The sequence below is a fragment of the Aythya fuligula genome, chromosome 1 (genome assembly GCF_009819795.1).
Source record: "Aythya fuligula isolate bAytFul2 chromosome 1, bAytFul2.pri, whole genome shotgun sequence".
In the NCBI taxonomy this organism is placed as follows: domain Eukaryota; kingdom Metazoa; phylum Chordata; class Aves; order Anseriformes; family Anatidae; genus Aythya; species Aythya fuligula.
Genome location: NC_045559.1, coordinates 184,476,204 through 184,488,236, shown reverse-complemented (window position 1 = coordinate 184,488,236; position 12,033 = coordinate 184,476,204).

Genomic DNA, 12,033 nt, shown 5'->3' with positions numbered 1-12,033 from the left:
ACTGTCCGGGCATGTTATGGGCACCAAAAACCCCGTGAGTCACTGCTTGTCCCACCCACTGTTGGTTTAATGGCTCCTGGACTGCTTGCTGTATTGCAGAACAGTACTTTCTTTTCCAAAGCAGGGACTTATGATTGATTTTTTTTTTAAATGATTTTTTTTTTTTTTTAACTGAAGTAGCAGGATGTAGCCCTTCTGATGGGACCTGGCTGGCAGCAGCAATGTCACGGTTTGAGCTTGCAGAGGTTGCTAATGAAACTCGAGTTCCCTGGCAAATACAGCTGAGCTTTTCCTGTCCCCACACACGTCAGACTGCCTGTGAAACAGTGCCTTATTGAAAGGGAGAGCTGAAAAGCAGGAAGGTAGATAAACAGGGATGCCTTTTTAGCAGAGAAACACCTTGTGTAGGATTGTTTCACACATGTCCATCACGTCCCCTTCACCTTTTCTTCTCACGAGGTGCCACCAAAGCCCCTGTGGGACATCCCTGAACCAGGCCCTGCTTGGTTGCTGCTAACCCCGAGCACAAGCCTCACCAGGGCAACCTGGGGTTCCCAGCTCTGGCATTTCTAAAAGCTGTTTCCAGGAGACTGCCCTGTCCCCTGTGGTTTTGGGGGCCCTACATCACGCTTTGCCTCATGGTGGGCTCCTTTCATGGGGCCAGGCCGCTGCTGGCCTCCCAGGCCCCATGAGGCAGCTCCTGGTTTCCCCAAGCCATGTGTGGTCTCACAAGCTGCCAGCCAGCTGTGTGTGCCCTGTCCTAACTGGAAACAGCACAAACCCACCCCAGCCACGTTCCTGGTATTTATCAGTTGCTGGGCACAAGGTGGAGATGGTCACCCACATGGTTGTGGGCCCACTGTAGGCACTGCATCATGCACTGGTGTACATGGGGTAACCCAAAGGAGGCCATGAGGGCTCTGGTTGGGACTTCCACGTGCAGCCACCATGCAAGTGATGAGTAAGTAGTGATGGCTGAGATGTGGTTACACCTCGCATAGAGAGGCAGCAGCGTCACAGAGAGCATTTGGTAGCTTGCAGACACCGGGAGGAGACGGCTCTCAGCTCCCTGAACCCCCTCCGGCTCTGGGAAAGGGGTTGTCTCACCCCCACCTTTACAAAGACACGGATGAGATCCAATGGTTTCTTCCTCAAATGGCACAGGTCTGCCCATTTCTGCGGGCTGCAGCAGCCTGCGGAAAGCGTCTGACAGAGGCCAGAGCTGTTGCAAGACAAATTGCAGGAGGGGGAGGCGCAGAGTGCAGCCTCTGCCCGTGGCTGGATAGTTACGGTGCTGGAGATGAAATTAGTGGAGTCACTCTGAGCAGGTTAAATGCTGCTTTTAAATACAGCTGGAGATTATAGGAGGCCTGGGGAGTATTGCTGTGTTTACCCCGTGCTTGCACCCGTTCACAGGGATCTATCTGCTCTCATCGGCTGTCAGAGGCAGGATCCTGCCTGCAAGGATTTCTGGTTTGACTCAGTACAGCTGATCTTATGTTTTTATGCATTTCTTCTCGCTTATTTTGCAAAGCACACCATGGCTCTCCACCAAGGTGAGGGGAACAGCGTGGTGACACATGCTGGAAATCAATTAAGAGACACCCTGCCAAATCTGGTCCTTTGTCAAATGATTCAGCAAGCAACTATGGGATGGTACAAATGGGTTTTATCAGCATAGCATGAAAAAAAATAAATAAATCAGCACTGCTAATGAAAGAAAGATTAGTCCACGGTCCCTCTAGACCATAACTGGGCGGGGCTTGCTCTCTCCCTTCACCAGCAGATGACCACCTGAGGTGCTGGACAGACGTCCCCTGCTCCCAGTGACATCCTCTCATTGCTGCATTCTCCACTGAAAAGGGATCCCACACGGGTGCTCAGGAACATCACCCCATCCTGGGGTCCTCCCTCCACTGCTGCTGCACTTACTGCTGGTGCTCAGCATCCTTTGGCTGCACCTAGACCCCGTGGCACATGGTGCTGCCCTCTGAATCTTTGTCACCAACAAAAAAAATAACAATGCAGACAGTGGCACCAGCTCCAATCTGAGCCTGTTTTCTTCCAGGGTGTCTGGAGTGTGTAGGAGTCAAGCTGTGCCCTATCTGCCACTTGTAGGACTGGTGGCACCTGTGAACCCACAGCGCTGGACCTTCTGAAGCTTGCACAAGTGGTTCTGGGTGTGGGTAGGCTCATTTTTGGAAGAAGTGGCACCCTGGGCTTGTCATGCTACCTTTACCCATGCTTCTTTCAAGCAAGTATGACAGGAGCAGCCCAGCAGGGAGCCGTGCAGAAGACACGAATGACAAGATGAATGCCCCACCATGCCACACAGCACACCTACAGCGCTGCACCCCCAGCATCCCATGCTCAGCCTCCTTCAGCAGAAATGCCTCCGAACACAGGCTCAGGGCACACCTTGAGGCAAACACTTCTGTAAGAGCCAGCACGAATTCAGCACCAGCAAATGTAGAAGCACAGCTCAGGGCAGCACTTGGCAGGCTGCTCGCTGCCTCCTCCCTGCATCCCTCCTGGGCTGAGGAAGCACAGAGGGTGATGCAGCAGTTGTTTCTCCAGCACAGTCAGTGCTGCAGCTCTTTATTTTGTAGTGGGGGTGTAGCAAGCCTGGAAAAGCATGTGGACAGCCTCAGAAACCAACTACAAACCAGCTTGCAATGGTCAGGTGCTCAGGAGTTCATAAAAGTTTTGTTCCCTTCATGACAGTGTGCTTTATCCTTGCGGTCTGGAGTTTTCTAGCCTAGATGGCAAACGCTAATTGGCTTTTTGCTATGGGTGACTACTGTACCATGCTTTATCCTAACAAGGGCTCTAAAGTTCCTTACCGATCCGGTTTCTTGGGCTTTCATTACGTACAGCAGTAGAAATCTGTGGGAGGTGTGCTAAAGATACCCCTACCCTAAGTGTCCATTTGTGGTATAGCCCTGCAGGAGCCATGCAAGGGTACATAACTCCCTCTTTATGTTCACCGTCAGTATGGTTAAAACCAAATTGATGGCACACAGAGCCAGGCCAGCTTGTGGCATGCATCCAAAGCTCTTACACTGGTACCTTGATCGCCATGCCAGGAGACCCCACAGAGGTTATTGCCTTGCTGCGTGCAGAGGCAGCCTTGGGGCTGGGGTAGGGTAAGCTGTGAGCGGCTGCCTTGCACGCTCTTTTTCTGCCTCAGCACATCTTATATCACTTAGGCCAACGCTCTTCCAACAGGTCTGAGGATTTAGTGCCGTTCGTATTTGATCAGGCAGATCCCCGAGGAACCATTTGGATAGTGGAGGATATGAGCGCAGAATATGAAGGGAACACCTGGGTCATTAAACCCCGTTCCCTGTCGTCCCTGGCAACCATATAATAGACATTTAATCCAGCAAGGCCCAGCTACCTCCTTTCCTCCTCCCCTGTGTGGCCGGAGCCTGAAACATGATATTAAAGCCATCGCTGAGAGCACATTTCTTGCTGCAAAAAGGCAGCGCTCCCAGAAAATGGAAATTCTCTGGTGTCTTTGGTCATAATATATCGGCAGGAATAACACCGCTCCTAGCAATAGCATTTCACACAGCCAGACTTGGCGTCTGCCCAAACACTTTCTCAGCCATTTTAGAGATTTATAACTAATAATTGCATAGCTGGATAAATAATTAGACTCTGAGGTTTTGTCTTAGCTTTTTCTTTTCTTTTCTTTTTTTTTTTTTTCCTGATAAATAAATCCCTTATTCACAAGCTATATTAAAACACCTGTCAGTAGTATAATGGGCCCTTCATATTGGTGACTTGCTTATTTCCTGCCTGGGTACATTGATTTCATTTCCATTATCCGTCCTATTTTATTCATGTAATTATCAGGCCTATCTTCTGTCAGAAATACATCTGCTGTGAGTGTATAGGTGTCTGTGAGTGTCCATAGGGATACGCTGGAGATAATTCACAGACACAAACACACACTTGTGGTTACAGAGAAGCCGGTCAGTGCAAGGCAGGAACCCACCAGGAAATGGTGGAGCCATTTTCCATTAAGCCCAATCTCCACGTGAATGCCAAGATATGGTGGAGATATGGCAGAGAGACAGTCGAGACGTGGCAGCCACGTTGTCCCTTGAAGGGGGACACAAAGCGTCCCTCAAGCTCCACCAAGGAGCTCTTGGATGATGTCTGGAAATAACTCAGTGCTGAGAAGAGATGAGCACATCACCTTATGGCGACTGGAGGCAGGTGTGTTGGAGGGAGGATTTGGAGGACTAGGAGGGGTGCAGCATCTTCTTGGGGGATATGCTGGTAGTGAGAAAGCAAGGCAAAAGCTGTCTAGCAGTAGACTGCCTCCTACCAAAAAAAAAAAAACAAAAAAAAACAAAAAACAAAAAAAAATAAATTCTGAAGACCCAGAAGATGCTGGAGCCAAAGCCTGGGTTTTGTCTGCACTTGATTCCCTTTGCATTTCGAGCCAGCTGGGTGCTGTAGTGAACCAAAGCCGATGGTGCTGCAGCAAGGGGGGCAGGAAGACCTGCGACCATTGCTCGTGTTTTGACCTCGCTGCAAACCTGGGTGTAGCCAACATGGACCACCTGAGCTCATCAGTGAAAACTGGGCTCATTTTGGGTCTGATCAGCTTGATTTCATGGCTGTGTGGGGATACAATAAAAAGTAAAGGCACTGGCTTTGGGCCCAGCATCTTGTGCCTCAGAGGGTGAGAGTTTATGTGCAAGAAGTATTTCTTAGTGACAGCAATTGCCTTTTGTCCATCTGGGAGCTTCTGGCACAACACCAGCAAGTGGCAGCAGCCGTGAGGTGGATAAACATTGCTTTTTCCATTTTTATTCCAGGGATGGACAAAGTTTGCATCATGCAGCTATAAAAAGCAAACCCTGATGGGTTGAGTCAAGCAAAAACAATCTACAGGATCTTACTAATTCCTCGTAACCACTTTCTGCTTTTTGCCTTTGGGCCCAGGCCTTGCAGCAGGAGTCATGGAAATGCTTTTTAGACAAACCCACAAGGCAACTCTGCAGGAATGCCACCAGAAGTGGAAGGGCTGAGCAGAACCCCGAGGACTTTTCAGAGCTCTCCTTTAACGTTGTGTTTTTGCTGGAGGTGCCTTTGCCTTTTGCCGAATGTCAGGGGTGAGCTGCCCACCCCCTGACAGCCATGGCAGGGTGATGGTAGGTGGCCGGCTGCTGGACAGGGTCCAGGAGAGTTTCAGGAAAGATATCAGTCACACCACTTCCCAGAAAACTCTTCAGTAACCACCAAGTGCTCTCAAAGCCCTGAGGGGTTTTCTTTTAATTTCCTTGGCCTGTTGGGTTTTATTTTTGATATTACCTTGTGAAAACTCCTGCCCTTAGCAGCTGAACCTGTCACCGCCTCTCAGAGCGGGCAGGTTTGCCCCAGTGCCCTGCAGAGGGATGCTCTTCCCAAAGCCATGGTGCAGCATCGCTCACGATGTGCCCGGACACTGCAGTCACATCCCTTGCACTCATCTTGTCTCTCAGAACAGCAATTTTGTGCTGTACTGATAAAAAATCAAAGTACTCTTTCAGCCACTAGTTGACCTCATGGGTCATTTCCCTCTACATGTAGACAAGAACGAGAGGGATCACGTTGACCTGGGTTTATCATAAATTTTCACATAATTAGGACTTTCCAACCAGGCCTCCAGAGGCCTGAGCAGCCAGATGTAGTCGGAGAAACGTGGTGAGAACAGCCAAGATCTTCTCTAATGAGGTGAACTGTGGGACCTAGAGGCTGGAGCACACTTTGTACAGGGCTACTGTGTCCAGCTTTAGGGAACTGCACTGCAAAACCTACATGGAAAACATTCCCAATGATGCCATGCCATGTTCTCTCCTGGATGGGATGTAGGTGGAGAAAAGGTGGAGAGGAAGAACTAAAATGATGAAACATTTTAAAGTAAGAAGAGGCTAAAAAAGCTTTGGAGAGAAGGCAGCAGGGCAGAGGCAGGAGGTATGACTGACACTTGCAAAATCATAAAGGCAGTAGATGAGGTGAATGCAGAACTGTTATTTGTCATATCCTGCGTACTAGAACTTGGAGGGAGCATGATAAAACTAGTAGTAGATTGGGTTAGGATAGATAAAAAAGCTTCTTCAAATTTCAGAGGTTCACTAATCTATTTAAATATGAAGGGAAAGGGGATAGGACAAAAGGGGACTAAACACACTTATGGACAACAGGTCCATAACCTATGGTAAATGAAATACAGAGGAATGCACCATCTACCAGCCCTCATACACCAATTGCAGCTGCTGGGGGAGAACGGGAGAAGGGCTGCAGAAAATCTCTGGCCTCATGTGTGCTCCCTTAGAAGCATTTCTTACTGTCATGGTCAGGGACGGTGTCCTTGGCTAGAAGAAATGTTGGTCTGAACATCCAGGACATTTCTTGTGTTCTTAGAGAGAAACATGTCAGGGAAAAAATTAAAAAATAAAATTAAAAAAAAAAATATAAAGAAAACCACATTTCTCACTGATGTTTAAGAATGACTCAGACGGAAAATGTTTCCCATATGCTTCTGTGCAGAAGCTGATTCTGGTCCAAACAAAGGGAAAGAAAGGGCTAAGGCACAATGGCTTAGAAAGGGGGCAATGAAATTAAAACCTGCTGGAATCGTGTTTAAATAGTGTCTAGAGGGAGTGGGACCTGATGTGATCCAGTTTGTTCCCTCTGAGCTGTCCCCAGAGCCCTAATTGGGCTTTTTCTTGGAGAGAGCTACCTGGACCACATGCAAAATTGAGAGAAGGTATGGGCCAGAAGTTAAGCAATGGGTTGGTGAAGGATGATGAGGGTCCAATATCCCCTCTTTTACTTATCACTGTCAACATGTCCATTGTGCATGTCTCTAACCTACATTCACTGACAATTTTGCAAAACACCATGTAGGTGCTCATCTATTTGGCTTATTATAACACATCCTCAACCTATAATTCTTGCACAAAAAGTAAAATAAGAATTAGGTATGAAAAGCGGTGATTTACAAGAATGAGTAAGCCAGTGCTTAACCTAACCAGCTAATTTTCCTTTAAATCTCTGCTGAAAGCCACAGGCAGGCTTCCAGCATGTGAGTCTTTCTTCAGCATTTCCTACAATTCGAACAAGAGTTCATTTGGAGTTAGAGATTGCTAGGGGAAATTGGCTCTTCTCCGTCTGGTTTCCACCCATTCTGCAAAGATCCCGCAAAAAAAAATTGAAAAGCATTTCCTAAAATTTCAACGTGTGCTGCAGCCACTGGAAATCGAGTGGGAAACACCAGTGCAATAACCAACAAATGCGGTTGCATGGCAGAAGGATCTTGACCTTCAGCTTCAGTGGGACTGGAGTACTGTTTGGGGCAATGACTGTCGGGTCCCTTATGACTAAGAATCCTTCGGCCCGAGTCAATGGGAGCCATGAGGAGAGCTTTGGGGAATTCATTTTCCATTCAAGCCACATGGAAAGAAACCTGGAAACCACAACGCCGCGATCTCTAGATCAAACCCAAACTTTGGCAACCCTACAGGAGACATGTTTTTTAACTAGAAATGTTCAGTATTTCAGCCCATGTGCATTTCCAGCGACAGGGCCCAGAAACATCCCAAAGTACGTCTCATGCCTTTTCAATATGCTCAGTAGCTATTTCTGAACCTTGTATGAAATTTTGTGGGGGGTGAGCAACCGAGCATGTTGCATGTAGCTGATCTCCAAAAATGGAGACTGGTTGAGCACAGGGCAGAGGAAAGTGAGCATGGAGAGAACCCAATGGACATAAAAGTACATTTCTGTATAGCTGAGGTATTTAATGCTGGGGATGTCCAATGTTTAACACCTAATACTTATATCATTTGGGACACAGGAGGTGGAAGGTTCCTTTTGACTTACTGTGGAAGCCCTTCTCTCTGGAAATGTTTGGTGCATGTAGATTTGCTCAAATGACCTGTGGAGAAAGCTGAAGGGACAGCATTTATCATCTTTCAGGGCCGGGACTGTCAGCCAGAAAACAGGGCAAAGCTACAGGTAGTGAATGTGATTTTTGAGCTGGTCTGGGTTTGGAGGGCAGAGATGCTAAAACCCAGTTAGTTACAGCCTTTGGACAGGCCTATGAAACCTATTTTTTGATAGGTTGGTCCAAAACTTTTACAAGTTTGGGCTACACTGACAGCCCTGCTGACACGGGCAGGCATCTCTCACTGCAGCAGCATTCAGCAGCTCCCCCAGGTGCTCTCCTTCATCAGCTGGGCTGTTTGTGGGAGGACATACAAACGGGTCCAGGAAATTTATGCAGCTTTAAAATAGTGGTTATTATTATTACTATTATTAAAGAAAGGGGAGTGGTTATTTCCAGTCCACGTGAGTTTGCTTGTTTGGCCTCCGGTGCCATCCCAGGAACAGTAGTTAGTAAGGGCACAGCCATGGGGTGGCCACGAGCAATCAGCAGGACCAACTGCTGGAGCTGGCACTGCTAAAAAGGGAAATATTTGTAGACCTTTGCCTGCATTTTTGTACCCCGTAGGTGGTCTGGCAAGAGCCAAGACCCCAGGTGAGTGCCTGGTCAGGGTCTTGGGGGCCAAGAAAGCCCCCAAAGGCATCATTCAGCAGAGCCCAGGTCAGGTCCGCACAACACAAGCGACCATCACTGTGGAAGGAAAGCATGTATTTAAATATGGGGAAATGTGGATTCAGAGGTGTGTGCTAAAATGTGTTAAGGTAATACATCATCTTTAAAGATGCAATGGCGACAAAGTGAAGAAGTCTGTGGTTAGAAATAACCACAGATGTTCTCTGTCACAGGTTTTTTAAGGTCTGTGTACTATGCCACATGTCATTTGCATGTTTTCTGTGGGTATTTCCTTTACTGCATAGTAATGCAGTCTCTGAGGTATATCGGCACTTATTATCCAATAGTTATTCAAAATTTTGCAAACTTTAACCGTGAAGTTTAAATTAATTTCACACTTTCTGAAAATACAAAACTTTAGCCAGCACTTCAGCAAAGGTCTTGAGCTGATACGCAGGGCAGCCAGGACATAATACAATAATGCAGACTAATCACCTGGTGCCCCCTCCCCATTTCCAAAACATGATCCTATCAGACTTGTCACTGCAAGCAAAATACCCTTGTTTCAGCAGATCTGCATCTTGGCACTGTCCCTTCGAGGACTCCTCCTGTTCCCCATGTGATTCCAACCAACAGATGGCAGCAGCCCTATTGCTAATGGCATCACAGCTGCGATTTTTATTCCCACCGAGGCACATGGTTGCCCAGCTGCGGGATGCTTCAGGCCTCACCAATGAGCCCGTGGTCAGAAGGGCACCAGAAATGTCCCTGTAGCAGAGCAAGTGGCCGTGAAACACAAAGTGTCTCCACTTGAAGTAGTCCAGCGGCACTCTTCGTTGTGTTCTTGGGGACGGGGTGGCTTAAATGAGGCTGGAAAAAGAGAAAGAGAAAGAGAAAGAGAAAGAGAAAGAGAAAGAGAAAGAGAAAGAGAAAGAGAAAGAGAAAGAGAAAGAGAAAGAGAAAGAGAAAGAGAACGAGAAAGAGAAAGAGAAAGAAAAAGGAAAAGAAAAAGGAAAAGGAAAAGGAAAAGGAAAAGGAAAAGGAAAAGGAAAAGGAAAAGAAAAAGAAAAAGAAAAAGAAAAAGAAAAAGAAAAAGAAGAAAAAAGAAAACAAACAAACAAACAGAAAGGGTGGCTGAGACCTACCAGAGACAGCAAACTCCACAGCCCTGCTGTCTGCAAGGCAGCTAACTTTCAGCATTGCCAGGACCCTCATAATCTTTTTTTTTTTTTTTTTTTTTTTCCCGTATGTGGACCCTGGGTGTTTTATGTAACTCTTTTATTTACACGCTGCACCCATTCTGTTTGCCAAGCAGCACTTGGCAGCAGGCACACGTAGGTGGTCCTCGTGGTGAAACACCGCAGGCGCTGCTCTCTTCTCCTGGCTCTTTGCCTCTTGTCCTCTGAAGGCATGTGGCCGTTCACACACAGCCACAGGCTTTTCCCTCCTCAAAACCACTTGAAACTCAATCATCTCCTCACATAAAAGTTTTCTTCCTCAGCCAGCACTTACATTTCACACCCGCTCTATATTTCAAATGTACACTGAAGCTGACTGTGAGGATCAGTGGTATAAAATTCATTTTTCTGCTGACATCCTATAGACACCCCACAGATCTCGTATATATTTTACTGTATATGCAACACACAGCCCAAGGGCTGGACGGGGCCTGCCAAAATTTTCCTTGGCCTACCACACTGCATTGGAGAAGGAAATTATGCAATTTCCCTGACTGTGGCCAAGCATGGAGTGGATGGGGAGAGCCAAAATCTTCGTGGCACTTGGCCAGTAACCATCAGACACAGGTTTTTGGGTGCCGCACGGCTTGTGGTGCACGGGGAAGGATGGGGAAAACATATCTGTGAGGTGCTCAGCAGCTCCTCTGGGACCAGTGGTGAGGAGAGGCGATGAGTGGTGGCCCGGTGGCTTGGATGGCCCATGGCTGGCCACAACTTTGCATCGCTGGGTGAGAGCTGCCACACACACGGGATGCAGTCTGGGCTCTGTACAAGGCCCTGGACCGTGGCAGAAGAAGACAGGAGACCTCAGAGAGCAGGGGCAGGAAAAGAGGCCAAGTCAGGCTGGAGTTACCTCGCTGCTCATCCGTGTGCTCCAAATTTGAACCAAGGCCTGCTGTTCCAGTAAGCAGGGGAAGCAAAAGCCTTGAGGGAGATGGTGCCCTGCATCTGTCACCCATATAGTACATGTATGTGCTTCCTTAACGTGAAAGGTGCTGCAAGAACAAATCCGTCCAGGTAAGGCTGAGGGTCTGTGGGTGGGCACACAACTGAGCAGTGCTGAATCCAGCTCTTGCTGTAAGACACCTCAGGGAAAGGTCTGAATAAATCTTTTCTCCATTCTTAAGCATTGACTAAGCCAATTTTATTCAAATTTTGCAACCCCCTTCCTTTCTGGACAACTTCAGCATTAAAGATGAAAGATCTGGGAAACTGCCCGTGTCTGCTGGATGGGCAACACAGCAGGGTTTCAGCAATGCAGGAGGTCTCTGGAGTACAGCGACTGAGGAGATGGTGAGGGCAGACTCACTGCTGGACCTCAGAATCACAAACAAGGTAGACAAGGGCAGGCATGTGAAGGTCAGGGGCAGCCTTGGCTGTGGTGACAATGAGATGATGGATCCCGAGAGAAGGGAGCAGGGCAAAGAGCAGAACCACAGCCCTGGACTTCAGGAGAGCAGACTTCAACCTGTTTGGATTGCTGCTTGGAAGAATCCCATGGGATATAGCCCTGAAAAGAAGAGGGCTGCTTAATTTTCAATGCTCACCTCCTGCAAGCTCAAGAATAGTCTATCACCGCATGCAAGATGTCAAGCAAAGGCAGCAGAAGGCCTGAACAGATGAACAAAAAGCTCCTGAAGAAGGTCAGACTTAAAAAAGAAACACACAAGAGGTGGAAGCAGGGGCAGGTCACCCATGAGAAATACAGAGACACTGTTGGAGTGTGCAGGGATGGGGTTAGGAAAGCCAAAGGCCACCTGGAGAAGCCTGAGGTGCTCAGTACCTTCTTAGTTCTGGTCTTTCCAATAGGACCAGAAATCAGAAATCCCAGGTTCCCGAGATTCATGTGAAAGTGTGAAGCAAGGAAAACTTACTCTCACTGGAGGAGGACCAGTTCACTGAACATTTAAACAAATTGGACATGTGGAAGTCCATGGGACCTGATGGGAACCACCCACAAGTACTAAGGGATTCAGACTCTTCTCTGTGGTGCCCAATGGAAGGGCAATGGGAAAAAACTGAATCACAGGAAATTCCCTTTAACATAAGAAGTGTATATATATTTTTTTCTCTAAGAGGGATAGAATACTGAAATGGGCTGCCTAGAGAGGTTGCGAAGTCCATCCTTCAAGATACTTGGAATCCAACTGGACAAGGTCCTGGGCATGGGCATAGTCCAGCACTGTCTGACCCCACTTTAGCAAATGGGTTGGAATAAATGATTTCTAGAAGTTC